The following is a 15,932-nucleotide window of genomic DNA, read 5'->3' as shown; positions in this document are numbered from 1 at the left end:
TCAAGACTGTAGAATGGGCTTCTAGACCTCAGGCCATCATTAACTCACAGAACAAAAAGCAGGATAAATTTATACTTTGAGTGCTATTGTCCTGTATTTTGCTGGTTTTTAAAAGAATGTAACTATGCAGACTGCTTCTCTAATACCAAAGGATTGCTCTTGTTGTTGATTTGTTTTGCTTTGTATTTTTGTGGTTAAGATGACCATTTGTTAATCATAAAAGTCTTGATTTCCCGTCACACTGTCCCTGAAGTTCTTAAATAGAAACAAGAGCTCTATTTTCTGTGTAGCTGCTGAGAAAATAATATCAAGGCAACTGTGGGCTTGGGAAGATTCTGAAGTGTTTCTGAAGCCTAAAACTAATGAGACTGTGGAATGCCACTACCCTAGAAGGTGTCAGACATAAGCTCTGTATTAAATCTGACTCAATAATAGCGTTTGAACTTCATGGGAAGCTTTCTAAAATTTGGGTTTATTCCAAAAAAAAGGGCTGAAGTTAAATAGAAAGCAAACAAAGAAACTCAGCATTTCTCATGGACTGATCTGCAGCTGTCCCATGAAACTGGCATTCTCAGACCAGCATAGAGCAGATCAAAGGTAAATGGCACAGCCTTATACAGTCCAGCTGGAAAAGAACTGTAGAGTGTCAACTTCTGCTTCATAGCATGATCAGACTTACCTATTTCATGCCTGTCAAGTATATTTTTAGGCTGCCCTCAGAGGCCTTCGTTTTTGGAGACTCATAATAGCCTTCGGGCAATTTGTTCCAGTTTTCTTATGTCCAGTTGAAATCTCTATTGCTGCACTTAAACCCATTATTTCTTCTGCTATTCATCCTGAATGTGGAGATTAACATATCTGTATGAAAACAAGAAAATCAGAAAATTACTATTTAGATGATACGCATTTATTGTTTTTACATTTCTGTTACAATCCCATCAATGTACATGTTGGTATCCTATATTTATATAGTGTTGTGATTTTTTTTTTTTTTTATTATTGAAATATAACAAGTCTAATCTTTTTCTCAGGTAGACTTATTCAGTGAAAAGTAAAAGACACGCTAACTAAAGTAAGCATTCTATGGCTTTAGGAAAGAGGTTGATAAATCTGAATATTAAGCAGCATAGTGAAAAAATTATGAGTTGTAAAAATTTAAGAATGTATGTAGACATGTTTACATAAAAAATAAAGAACTGCTATGTTTTAAAGTTCTTTTCTCTGTTTTTCTGAAGTAAATTTAAGGGAATAGGTGCTTATAACTTATTGAAGATTAAGAAATTAGAAACTTTTTTTTTTAATATCTTTATAAATCATATATTGTAAATAATTACATAGCTAAGATGCAAACAATATTTTTAGTGAAGGTAAGTTTATTGTCTTTACAGCTAGCGCTCTTCATTCTTACACAATGGAGCTTAATTCTACCTTCTGGAGTATTCACAGTGACTCTCGATGCTTTGCGTGAAACACAGGACACCATTTGGTTCATAACAGCCAAAGTTTTATGCAACACCAAAAAAATACATATAAAAAGAAGAGTATGAACTATTCTTCAATATTCCTAGATGTCTATAAAAGAAATATCTCCATTTACAAAATATTTTAATGCAATGAAAATAATAACATCTCTGAATAAATATTTGTGGCTCCCTTGCCTCTCATGGCCTCTATACCATATTCATATCTACACTGATCAGTGTAGAATTAAAAACCCAAGTTGTACATATTTCAGTGTCAATACTAACCTTGCTCTTTATGAATTTAATGCATCAATTTTTTGCATCAAATTTAATCAAGGTTAATTAAATCCATTAACCTTGGCTTGTGTTGCTGGTTCTACTGAACAACCTGGGTTTTTGTTTGTTTGTCTTTAGCTTTTTGTTTCGTGGGCCTTTTTTATTATCACATTTCAAGTAGTGTCTATGTAGATCACAAAATAAAACATCGTACTGAACATTTCTTGAAGGTGGTTATTGATTGAACTATTTTTAAGTTCAATTTTTTTTTTCGCAAATCACATACTCAAATTCTTTGAAAATGGTGGCAGTAAGATGCACATTTTACTGCTAAAATGACTTGATAGCACAATGGTTATCAAGTAACGTGAAGTCATTACAGGATACTTAAACTTGCTGCACTAATAATCTTGCCAAAGGCCAAAAAGTAAGAGCACCTTATATATAAGTAAAGCCAAGAATTCATCATTAGTATAAATGAAATATTAAGAGTCTAATCATTATTAGTTTAGATCTAATTGTTAGCAAAAAAAGAGAGAATGTGGATAAAATCATTGTGCACACGCTTCTCAGATTCAGCCCCTATTCCCGGTGTTATCCTCCCATTGCTCCTCTAGTTGTTGGTTTCATTCTGGTACGTGTGTGTGAGTTGGGGGTGAGGGGGCCGACAGTGATTGACAGTGAGTTGTGAGCCTCTGGAGTCCTTTACAGGGAGGACTATGATGTTCTTGTTGATGGGTCTCTCTTCCTCTCTCTAAGGGTCTAGTTGGGGTTGTTTTGACATGTTAACTTACATGCTTTTAGATCCTTGCTCTTTCTTCATTGGTCTGCAGCTCCATGTTACATCCAAATTCACTACGTTATGATGCCCTTTACATATGTTTTTTTTTTTTTGTTCCCCCTAAAACCAATGTTTTCCAGCTCCAAGTCTGCACTTCTTTAACTGACAAAGGGTGAATTGTTCACAGCTGTGGTGTCCCCAGTGCCAAGTCTGTGCCCCGTCTCTTACAGTCTATGCCTGTGCTCCTTTGCACCACATCCTGTGTCCCAGTTCTCCAGGTGTCTGCTCTCCTACCATATCTGTATTTCTCTACACTATATCACTGTGTTAGAGCTCTATATATCTCATTCTACGCAGAATAACTACTTATCACAACTATGGTTATACTGCTCTAAAAGTAGAGCAAATTAGCTGTAGGCACCTGATCAATTAGGGAAATTGCTGTCACAGCTAAACCAAGCAAAACAAACCTGCAGGCAGGTCAACAAATGCTCAGACAAAGTATGCCTGACAAGCCTCAACCCTAAGGCCTTGCAGACTCAGTACAAAGCTCATGGCCTTTTATCGGCAACAGCAATGCTGTATTACAGTGCTACATCACCGCAAACTGTTCTGCTCACATGGTCCCTTTTTTTTTCTTTCTTCACTAGAAAGTCATGAAGCAGAAATGCCATGGGGAAATTTAGGGCTGAGGTGGACACAAGGACAGAACCACAACACTCAATTGCATAAGATTTTAGATTAGATATTACGAAAAAATTCTTCACCAAAAGAGTTGTCAAGCATTGGAACAGGCTGCCCAGGGAAGTGGTTGAGTAACCGCCCCTAGTGTTGAAAACACTTGTAGTGCTTAGGGACATGGTTTGGTGGTGGACTTGGCAGTGTTAGGGTAACAGTTGTACTTGGTGATCTTAAGTTCCTTTCCAATCTAAATGATTCTATGATTCTATGATTTTTTTATTTTTTGTAATGACAGAACATGGGTATAGTAGGTAGATTATGATTTCTATTTCAAGGCCTCTATCCTACAACACACACTTTCTGTGCAGAATACAAACACACACAAAACACTGTGGTCCAGTTGTGACAGGCAAGCTCCAAAGATTTGAGGAAAAAGGACACCCTCTTGTCTGGTTTGGCTGGTGGCCTGGCCATCACGCACAGCAGCTCAACCCCAGGCTCAACCCCTTCCTAAAGATGTTGGTTGTCTGTAGATTTATTCCCACCAATGGGGGCTGTTATTTTCATATGTTTTTGCTTTCCAACTCAGATGGTAGCCATATGCTGACAGCAACCTTATTGGTCACATCACCCCAGAACAATCTAAAGCAAATTAGCTGTTGTTGCCTGGTTTACTATCACCTTCTGGGCTCCCACCCCAGATATGTTATAAGAATGTAAATATGTTAAGAATTAATTTGCACTCCTTTCATTTCCTGTACATAGATGCATATTAAGGTTTTTGGTAAGCTTCTCCATAATAACTTTCTGTGCCTTGTTTGTTTTCCCAGTGGAGAGTTTTGACTTGTAGTCAATGTCTCACCTGAGAAGTGCCTTTGGGTACCTTTCACCCCATAAAAATATTTTCATACAAAATCAGAGAGTATTGAATATTTCTTTTAATAATTTCAGTCCAGCTCCATGTATATGTACATACATGCATGATTTTCATACAGTTCTTTCACACATTACTTAGGGCTATTCAGTAGATTCAGAGTAACTATCACTCATTCACTTTATATCTGAAAAAGCAGTAATTCCTCAGAAAGCAATGTTTTATCCTTGCTGCTCAGTGAAAGCATTTTTCCTTGTTCAAGTAAACTAAAACACACAGAATCACAGCACCACAGAATGGTTCGGGTTGGAAGGGACCTTAAAGATCATCTTGTTCCAACCCCCCTGCTATGGGAAGGGACACCTCCCACTAGACCAGGCTGCTCAAAGTCCCATCCAGCCTGGGCTTGAATGCTTCCAGGGATGGGGCATTGACAACTTCCCTGGGCAACCTGTTCCAGTGACTTGCTACCCTTACAGTAAAGAATTTCTTCCTGATATCTAATCTAAATCTGCCCTCTTTCAGTTTGAGGCCGTCACCCCTTGTCCTATCGTTACACTCCCTGATAAAGAGTCCCTCCCCATCCTTCCTGTAGGCCACCTTTAGGTACTGGAAGGCTGCTATAAGGTCTCCTCGGAGCCTTCTCTTCTCCAGGCTGAACAGCCCCAACTCTCTCAGCTTGCCTTCATAGTATAGGTGCTCCAGCCCTCTGATCAGATTTGTGGCACTCTGCTGGACCTGTTCCAACAGGTCCATGTCCTTCTTGTGTTGAGGACTCGAGAGCTGCACGCAGTACTCCAGGTGGGGTCTCATGAGAGCAGAGTAGACGGGCAGAATCACCTCCCTTGACCTGCTGGCCACACTTCTTTTGATGCAGCCCAGGATGCGGTTGGCTTTCTGGGCCGCAAGTGCAGCCAGCTGATGTTGAGATTCTTGTCCACCAGCGCCCCCAAGTCCTTCTCCTCAGGGCTGTTCTCAAGACATTCTCCACCCAACCTCTATTTGTGCCTGGGATTGCCATGATCCAGGTGCAGGACCTTGCACTTGGCCTGGTTGAACTTCATGAAAATCACACAGGCCCACCTCTCAAGCCTGTCCAGGTCCCTCCGGATGGCATCCCTTCCCTCCAGCGTTTTGACCATGCCATACAGCTTGGTGTCATCATCAAACTTGCTGAGGGTGCGCTCAACCCCACTGCCCATGTCACCGACAAAGGTATTAAACAGCACCAATCCCAGTACTGAACCCTGAGGAATGCCACTCGTCACTGGTTTCCATGTGGACATTGAGCCATTGACCACAATCCTTTGAGTGTGGCCATCTAGCCAGTTCCTTATCCACCGAGTGGGCCATCCACCAAATCCATGCTTTTCCAATTTAGAGACCAGGATGTCGTGTGGGACAGTGTCAATAGGTAGATAACGTCAGTTGCTCTCCCCTTATCTACCAATGCTGTGGAAACATCGTAGAAGGCCACCAAATTTGTCAGGCACAATTTGCCTTTGGTGAAGCCATGTTGGCTGTCACCAATCACCTCCTTATTTTCCATGTGCCTTAGCAGAGATTCCAGGAGGATCTGCTCCATGATCTTGCTAGGCACAGAGGTGAGACTGACCGTTCTGTAGGTCCCTAGGTCATCCTTTTTTCCCTTTTTGAAAATGGGGGTTATGCGTTCCCCTTTTCCAATCAGCAGGAACTTCACCAGACTGCCACGACTTTTCAAATATAATGGAAAGCGGCTTGGTGACTTCATCTGCCAGCTCCCTCAGCACCTGTGGATGGATTTCGTCCGGTCCCATGGATTTATGCATCTTCAGGTTCTTCAGATGGTCCCGAACCTGATCTCCCACAGTGGGTGGTTCTTCATTCTCATCACCCTGCCTTTGAATTCTACAACTTGGGTGGTGTGGTTGGAGCCCTTGCCGGTGAAGACCAAGGCGAAAAAGTCATTCAGCACCTCAGCCTTCTCCATATCCTGGGTGACCAGGTCTCCTGCCTCCTTCCTGAGAGGTCCCACATCTTCCCTAGTCTTGCCATTACCCCTGATGTACTTATAGAAGTTTTTCTTGTTATCCTTGATGCCCCTAGCCAGATTTAATTCTATCTGGGCTTTAGCTTGCTTAATCTGGTTCCTGGTCGCTCGTACAGTTTCTCTATATTCCATCTAGTCAACCCGTCCTTGCTTTCACCAACAATTAGGTTTTAGCTGCATAAATCCTGCTGTCAAGCCAAACATCTCTATGGCTAATGTGTTTTCATAATCATCTTTTTCTGAATATTAGCATTGCAAGCTAGAATTTATGACCTATATCCATTCAGACATCATAGCAACTGTGCCACATAAAAAAGGGAATTGTATTTATTCAGAGATGTCATAAAAAGCTGGAGTTTAGTATCAAGGCAGAAAAGTAGATTTGATGAATCACTGATAAGATCAAATCAGTCATCAGAGATAGAATTTGGCTGGAAGCAAGGCATTTCTTCAGCCCATCAGAACTTAAGTGCTATTTCAAAAAAATGCCTGGATACTAGGAGTTCTAAAGAAATAAACATAAAAAAAACTTTTTCTTAAATATCTGTTCTTCAAACTAGAAGAAGGATTTGAAAGAGAACAATGTGTCAGCAGCCTCTAACGGCTAAATTGTACTGCTGATCAATTTTATCTTCTGTGTTGTAATTATTTTTTTCAGCTTGACCCTCTTCAAGATTTGAAAATGTTATCACTGTTCACTTAATTGGTGATAACCAATTAATTTATATTACAGGTGAATTATATCTTTGTTAATCTTTACTTATATATTTGACAAAATAGGAGGCAGAACATAACTTCGTCCATCTTTTATAGACATATTCTTTTTAAAAGTAAGACTTTTTTCAGCTGAACACTCTTGTTATGGAATCAAAGCTACTGTGAATGGAGAAAAGAATTTGTTTCCCAAATCTTTCAACAATAAAAAAAAAAAAAAAAACCAAAACAAAACTCAAAACTTAAATTTCTAAAAGAAAACCCCACATCAAGGATAATTGCCAAGGTAGAAGATTAGGGTAGTGGTGGGGCAGAAGGGCCGGCTTTCTCTCTAAAGTATTGGCACAAAATGCAGAAGAAAGACATTTTTTACACAACTTTGCAAATGGAGGAAAAAGTAAAAGAGATGCCTGAAGCTGGAATATTCTATCAAACAGAAAAGTATTGTAAAAAAAAGAAAAAACAAACAAAACAAAACAGATGGATAACATTGAAAACTTACACAGAGGGGAGTTATGAATTAAAGAATAAAGAGAGAATTCAGAAAAAATAATCCCAGTGAATTTATTCAGAAAGTATTTGGAGATTTGCTTCATCAAAAAAATGCAGAGGAAATCACAATTGACAGGCATTGTACCTTTCCTCCAGTTCTGGCAGCAGGCCAATGTATGTTATAGTGAGGTGCTGTTATGACTGCCAAATGCAGGTCATTTTGAAAAAGAGGGGAACTGAATATAAGACATTTTCAAGGTCATATAATATGATATATAGAGAATCCTCTATCTTGATCTTCAAAATGGGCAAGGCAGCAAATGTAATAAAAGCAGGCTTCAAAGATGCACGCTGACGAACACCATGAATTTGAGATGGAGATCTTGTTCGTACAGTATGAAACAGCCTGGCATACTAACAGGAAAAAGGAGCAACTGCTTGAAATTTCTGATACTGATTTTTCAAAATAAAAACACAACAAGAAAAGCAGAGAAAATCATCCAGAAGTGGTACAGGCATGGGGTGGGAGTGAGAGGCAGGTAAGGGTGAAAGCAGCTAAAAGAACCACTTATGACTGACGTGCATCTGGAGAACTGAACTTGATAAACAGACCGCCTCCCATTTCTCCCACTTCTCTTCATCCATTGAGTAAGAAGTGTTTCCTCGTAACAGAGTTCTGTGTTTCGCTTTACGTTCAGAAACATGAATACTTATTATAATTTAAAAAGTACGCATACTTTAACTCATAATTTATCATCTACATAAGATGTCCAGCGGATCTTATTATTTCTAAATTTTTAATGTCAGATACTGTCAGGCAAACATACTTATTCTAAATGTTCTTTATCATTCAACGCTTTCAAGGAGCGATAAACACTAGGGGAAAGTGTAATTCCTCTGTTTAGAAAACAGTTTTGACACTTAATTCCCTACTAAGGAAAAAAAAAAAGGCAAGAAAAAAAAAAAAAAAGCTAGTAAACAAATGATTAATTCTCTCATAAAAAGAATGCCCAAACAATAATATAAGTCAAAGGTAAATGTAAAGATGAGAATAAGAATTTATGAGAATAAGAAATATTTCAGAGATGAGCTGAATGAACTCTGAAAATCCTGCTGTGCTTGCTTATATTCTGGCTTCCTTCTGAGTAGCCAAATATGCAAATTTTACAGAACAATCTAAATTCATCTAGCATTTTCAAGATACCACATAGTTAGTTGCCATAAATGTCTGTGAGTACTTAGTCTTAGGATATGTGAAAATTATCTGCCAGTGATACACAAGTAGGAATTGCAAAGAGAAAACAATAGGCATACAATTAATCTTCTCTACCACTGTACATTTTTTGTTTGAATGTATACTTGTGATATAAACCTACCACTTAAAAGCAATCTACCAAAATTAAGCTTTGTAGTCTTTATACCATTTAAGATTTTCAGAGTGCTTTTTTTTTCTCTTGACTAAAACACTATACCATTCCAGTGAATAAGTTAGATAGAACTGCATGCACTCAACTATGATAAAATTTCTTGGAATTGCTTTGGAAACTGCAAGCTTGTAAGTGAAGGAAAAAATAAATTTTAAAGTAATTTTTTTTATGGTTCCTCAGTGATCTGAAATTGTCTCAGTGTCACAGGATTTAATAAAATAAACTGAGAAGGACAGATATGGTCCAGTTTCTGGTAATATGTGACAGAATCCTTCTCTATAAGCAATATTTAAGAAAGGCTTTTCAGAAAAGGACGAATAGCTAGGGCAAAATAATTCATTTCTAATTAAATGTATTTGTCAAAATAGAAAAGATTTCTGCTCTGTAATTCAACAGAACTACTTAAAATACAGGAAATTTACACTTGTGTTTCTTTACACAGAGGAACATACCATGGCACATTAAATTCTAGGAAAATTCTTACTAATTCCATAATGGTTCTATTAACTTTTTAAAATACTCATTACAGTTGGTAAATATATGAATTCACATTATATTGTTTTATTACAAAAATAACTATATAAATGCAGATAGTATTTTATATGCTCTGGTTTGGCTGAGATTTTAATTGCTTATATGACTTTGTAATATATATTCCTATGCAACATTTGGATAGTCAAAATGACTACTATATTTTTCCTGTATGGTAATTACAGAATATCTGTACAATTCATGCTATTGTCAATGCGTACTGTAACAAAAAACAGTACCGGGCTATAATACATTTCCTGGAGTAGCCTTCTAAACCTTAAACTTTTCAATTTTTATTTTTTTTTAAAGTAATTTTGAAGCAAGTAGGATAAAAAAGCATGAGTACATTTTGCTGATTTCAGCTACCGGTTAGTATATGTCTAGCACTCTATATGCAGCAATTTAGTCTGGGGATATCTCATTAAAAGAAAAAAAAAAAAAAAGATATGTAATTTATCAGCAAAATATGTCAAATGTACCTTTTTTGGAATAGAACACTAGACAATGTAGATGTAACTATGAGGATTCTGTCATTTTGAAATGGAATGCTATTTTACATTGAAATATTTTTTTTCGATAACATTTGATCTAATAACTTGATGAGAACTTGAATGCTTAAAATCAATAACATCCCTCCACATTTTAAAGATCTTAAGATAATGACGACCACTCTGATTGCCCTTCCCGACCACATTAATGACAGAGACCAAAGAATCTCTTCCAGAAAATTCCCTGTGTCCCTGAAACTTCTGTGTAAGCTATTGTGCAATTTTCAGAGTCATCCAGGTCTGGATATCTAATGAAGGACTTCATATAGTGGGAATTCCTTACCATATTGTATCCCTAGATAGACTCGTCCAATGATTAATCATCTTCACTATCTATATTGTCTGCTTTATTTTGCTTTTTTTTCCAACCAATAATTGAAAAATTTGAGGTAACAGCTATTTTCAAGGGTTATTTTATTATATGCTCAATTTTAAGCTTTGAATAAATCATGTTTTAAGAATTTTCATAAGCTTCTCATGTACAAGCTTCCTAGAACTCAGATCATTATTGTAGTACTTCTCGATGCTCTTTCTTGAAGTAAATTTAGTATTCCAATAGTAGATTCTGTATTATTGCATACAAAGTTCCTGCTACCTTCCAAAACTCACTCAGTTTGGAAATCATTCTGCTTCCATTAAGCATTAGGAGACTGCAGCCTGGACTGCTTCATTATTTGACAATGCAAGGAGCTTCTAAAAGTCAGCTCCCATTTTGTGTGAATTGGGAACATCAGCACCACCAGATCAAATGAGCTGCTAGCAGGTGAGCACATGATTTCAGCTTTCATAAAGAACTCTCCTGGGTAATCCATGACTAAAATTAAGCTGTATGACTGTAACTCAGACAGAAATAAGGCATTCATTGTAGTTTCTTTTTACATAGGTAATAAAGAGGGAACTAATCAAAGCCCTCTATTGTTACACTAAAATCTTGCTATTGTCAAAAATGGAACACACCTTTTACCTGCAAACCAGAATATCTTGTTAGCCCAGTTAAACTCTTAACAGCCCCCCCAAAAAATAGAGCAAACATTAGTACTGTTAATAATAATATTCACACAATAATACTAACACTCCAAATTCATACAGAATTGCTCATTTTTACTGACATTAAAATTATTATACAAGAAAAGTGCCTAACACCAGCCCCTCCTTTCTGGTATTATGTGTCCCTGCCCAGGTAACTGAGGTCCCCAGGCTGACAAAGCCAGTCTACTTCAGCCCAGAGGTGTGGGTGTTACTGCAAGGGACAGCACCCCATGGTCTCTTCTCTAACAAGTGAGGTGTCCATGGCAGATGTGGCCCCCTCAACCCAGGGCCCTGCTCAGAGCTCTGAGGGTGTACCTCTGGATATACAGAATGCTGTGTGTTAGTAACAGAATATTGTCAATCGGAAAGGACCTTTGGAAGTCTCTAGTCCAAACCTGCTCAAAGCAGGTCTAATAAGATCAGGTTACTCAGGGCTGTGTCCAATCCCGTCTTGAACACCTCCACAGACATCCCAGAACCTCACTGAGCAACATGTTCCAGTGTTTGATTACCCTTATAGTAATACATGCTTCATTATATTTAATTGGAATTTTCCATTTTCCAACCGGTGTCCATCGCTTCTCATTAAACTTCTGTTAAGAGTCTGGCTCTGTCTTCTCTGTATCTTCTGATCAGACAGTTGTAGACAGCAGTAACATCTTCCTGTACCCTTTTCTTCTTGAGGCTGAACAGTCCCAGGTCTCACAGCTTCCCCTAATATGACAAATGCTCCAATACCTTAATTATCTTCATGGCCTCCTCCATTATATCCATGTCTCTTTTATAGTGGGGAACTCATGCTGGGTCACAACACTACAGATATGGCCTCACAAGGACTGAGGAGAGGGAAGGGATCACCTCCCTCAATCTGCTGGTAAGACTTCATTATGCAGCTGGGATGCTGTTGGCCATCTTTGACACAACGGCACATTACTGGTTAATGATAAACTCTCAGATTCTTCTCTGCAGAGCTGCGTTACCATCAGTTGTCCGCCAACTAACCCCAGGTGCATAGGGTTATCCCTCCCCAAGTGTTGCCAAACTTCACGAGTTTGCCATCAGCCCATTTCTCCAGCCTGTCCAGGTCCTTCTGCATAGCAACCCTGCCCTCCAGTGACTACTTCTGCCAGTCTGGTGTTGTCCACAAACTTGCTGAGAATGCACTCCATCCCATTGTTTAGGTTGTTAATGAAGACGATAGATGATAATGATCCCAGCACTGATCCCTGAAGGGCTAGTTATTTGTCATCTTCTGGACTTTGCACGTCTCATCTCAACTCTTTGAGCCCAGCAGTCCAGCTAGTTTTCCACAGCAACCACTTATCCAGATCATATCTCACCAATTCGGTGAGAAGGAGACCATTGGAGACTGTGTCAAAGGTTTTGCTAAAGTAAGGGTATACAGTGTGAATAGAAAGGAGAATATAGAAGCTACATGTTTCTATTAGGAGTATTTTCATGCCACAATTCAATTCACTTACTATGATTAAGATAGATTCATATTTGAATCTCAGCTCACTATTATATTCAAAGATTTGTGCTAAACAAGCGTTTTAAAGAAAATAGTTTTGCATAGTTTTGAAGTAATAAGATTTCAGACAAAAGTGCTGCTATAATTCTGAATACCATGCTTATACATAGTAAACAATAACAATGGTAGGAGATGTCTCATGGGTTTGGAAACTCATTTGTGTCCTATTCAGCCAGGCAGCAAAGAAAAACAGAGCATTACACCTGAGTCTGTCACTAAAACAATATCTAAGAGCACAGATCCTAACCTGTCCTGCTCCTAACAGCCAGTAAGCTTCAGGACTAATTAGTTCACCCCTTTGCATTGCTCTAACAGTATAGAAGACAGATAATTCATATGAATCATCAGTTTGACAGCATATTTTTCTCTTGATGTAGACAGGGATTTCCTAGATTCAAATTCGAAACATTTAAATGTCATACAGAAAACAGAATCGCTGGAGAGATTATGAGTTTTTCAGAAAACAGAAATTATGTTGACTGTTCAAAATAAAATTATGGTGTCATGGAGGTTATAAGGAAATCTTGCTATTAAAATGTGATAGTTTTTTGATGATTGCTTAAAGGAAGGATATAGCCTGGTTATTTCTTATTATATGTGATATAGATAAAAATCATAATTCTTGGAAACAGTCGCATGACTCACACTTGACCATAATCTCAAACCTACAATTTCTTTTGATTTTCCTGTGGAAGAACTTTTAACCAGTATTATGTCTAACATGAGCAATGGACCTACTAGATCCAGTTTCCCATTCCCCCCTCGGGGGCTTCTTTAACAGTCAGTGAAATATTTAATGGTGTAGGTCCACTCAGTCGCTGAGTTTCAAGCTAGACCCTCTCTCAAGCCAACCCACTAGGACATATTTGCAGATGACTGGTTGGGGAGGTCCTGGACCACCTAAAGAATTAATCACTGAAATACTTGGGACGTGCACACAGACACAACCCTGATACCTGATACCTGATACTTCCATGTTACTCTGCTGTTGAGTCTTTACAGTTGTCGAGACTTTTCAGAATCTTTCAATTATAACACTGAAAGATAATTATCCTGTTTAATTTTATATTCCAAGAAAAAGACTAGTTGTCAAAAAAAAAGAAAACAAACCAAAACCAAACAATACTGAATTAGTCAAAACCTTTTATTTATTAAACTTATTTCATAGAATTCAGTGAACATACATAGATGTGTAGATAGATAGATAGATAGATAGATAGATAGATAGATAGATCAGCCACAGGATCATACAATCATAGAATGGTTTGGGTTGGAAGGGATCTTTAAAGATCATGTAGTTTCAAAGCCCCCATCAGTGGCCATGGACAGGGACATCTTTCACTAGATCAGGTTGCTCAAAGCCTCATCCAACCTGACCTTGAAAACTTTCAATAATGTAGCATCCATAAATTCTCTGGGAAACCTGTTCCAGTATCTCACCACCCTCACCCCAAAAAAATTCTTCTTTATATTCAATCTAAACGTACCCTTCTCCAGTTTAAAACCATAGCCTCTTGTCCTGTCACTACAGGCCCTGGTCAAAAGACTTTCTCCATCTTTCTTGTAAGCTCCTTTTATATATTGAAAGGCAACAGTCAGGTCTCCCTAGAGCCTTCTCTTGTCATGTCTGAACAACCTCAACTCTCTCCCTCTTTCTTCAGAAGAGATAATCCAGACCTCTGATTTTTTTGTGGCCCACCTCTGGACCTGTTCCAACAGGTCCATGTTCTTGTGCTGAGGGCCCCAGAGCTGGATGCAGTACTCCAAGTAGTGTCTCACAAGAATGGAGTAGAGGAGGAGAATCACCTTCCTTGGCCTGCTGGCCATGCTCCTTTTAATGCAGTCCAGGATATGATTTGCTTTCTGGGCGGCAAGTGCACATTGACGGCCCATATTCGATTTTTATTTCAACAATATCCCCAAGTCCTTCTCTGCAGGGCTGCTCTCAATGAATTCATCCGCCAGTCTGTATTGATACTGAGGATTGCCCAACCCAGTTGCAGGACCTTGCACTCGGCCTTGTTGAATTTCTTGAGGTTCACCTGGGCTCACACTTCAGGAGCCTATCAATGTCCCTCTCTCTAGCAAATCAACTGCAACATTAGGCTTGGTGTCATCTGCAAAATTGCTGAGGGTGCACTCAATCCCACTATGTCATTGATTAAGATACTTAATTTTATTGGTACCAGTATGGACCCTTGAGGGATACCAATTGTTACTGGTTTTTTGGACGTTGAGCCACTGACTAACATTTTGGATGTGGCCATCCAGCCAATTCATTATTGATCTAATATTCCATCCATCAAATTCATATCTCTTCAATTTAGCAGGCAGAATGTTGTGAGGGTCTGGATCTAAGGCCATATAGACATCTAGATAGAGGACATCTGTAGCTCTTCCCCTGACCACTGATGTAGTCACTCCATTGTAGAAGGCCACTTGAATAGTCAGGCGTGAATTGCCTTTGGTGAAGACATATTTGGTGTCAGGATATGTTATGGAATCCAAGATTCATTTTTCATATTATATGAGAGTTCATTGTTTGATTGCTCTGATTAAAGAAGATATTTTTTAATCTACAGTTCCATTTTGAATGAATCGGCAGCAGAATAGCTGAGTTTCCTGTACTTCTTTCTTCATGTATTCCATTTAGCAAATAACCATTTCATAAAATCCAAATGAAGAAAATAGATTGATTTATTGCCAGTAATAATTTATACGTGGCTAAAGCTAAGGCTATGTAAAATCATGATGTAGGAGTACAATGGCAGTAGAAGATCCCTTCAGTGAAATGGTTAGAGCTAAAGACAGAACAACCATGTTATTTGTATTTAAGGGATTTTAGTTTGGATTACCTCTGGTCTGGTCCCATAGAGCAGGAGTGCATTAGGCAGATACCTGGAGATCATCTTCCATTTTAATGTTTTCCTAAAAGAATTCTGACAGTTCTCTAAGACTGTTTAATGGTGTGAACAAGAGGACAATAAGTGGGCATAATCATATTCTGTTCATAGGCAAATTCAGCATCAGTGCAAATACAGATACACATGGTCAAGACGCTCGTTCAAAATTTTTTTTGCTTTTATATCTAAAATGTATTACAAAAGGGACTGATTTTACTTTGCTGTCATAAATGCCTAAAAATGGTGAGGAACAAGAAAATGTCAACAACAGTAAATGGTAAAACACCCCTGAAAAGTATGTAAACGATGGATAATCTGCACTTTAAAGCATAGGATTTGAGTACTTTAACTCTTCACATTATTATAATTATTTTTTTTAGTAATATACTGTTTATTCTTAAGAGCATAATTACGCTTCCCAAAGCATCGCATCTCCTGTGGGGAAAAAGTGTTTTATGAGATTTTAAATCCTACTCACACCATTGACACCTTCAACCCTTGAAAACAATGGATCAGCCTTTTAAGTACCGTGAGTACAGAAAAAAATATTAAGTTATCTATGGACAAAACAGATTACTTTTTACATCATGGAGTAATTTTGTTCTGAAATCCTATGTATTAGAATTTTTTTCCTTTTTTTTTTTTTTTTT

The sequence above is a fragment of the Larus michahellis genome, chromosome 1 (assembly GCF_964199755.1).
Source record: "Larus michahellis chromosome 1, bLarMic1.1, whole genome shotgun sequence".
Taxonomy (NCBI): domain Eukaryota; kingdom Metazoa; phylum Chordata; class Aves; order Charadriiformes; family Laridae; genus Larus; species Larus michahellis.
The sequence above is the reverse complement of the archived record's forward strand: the minus strand, read 5'-3'. Positions refer to the sequence as shown.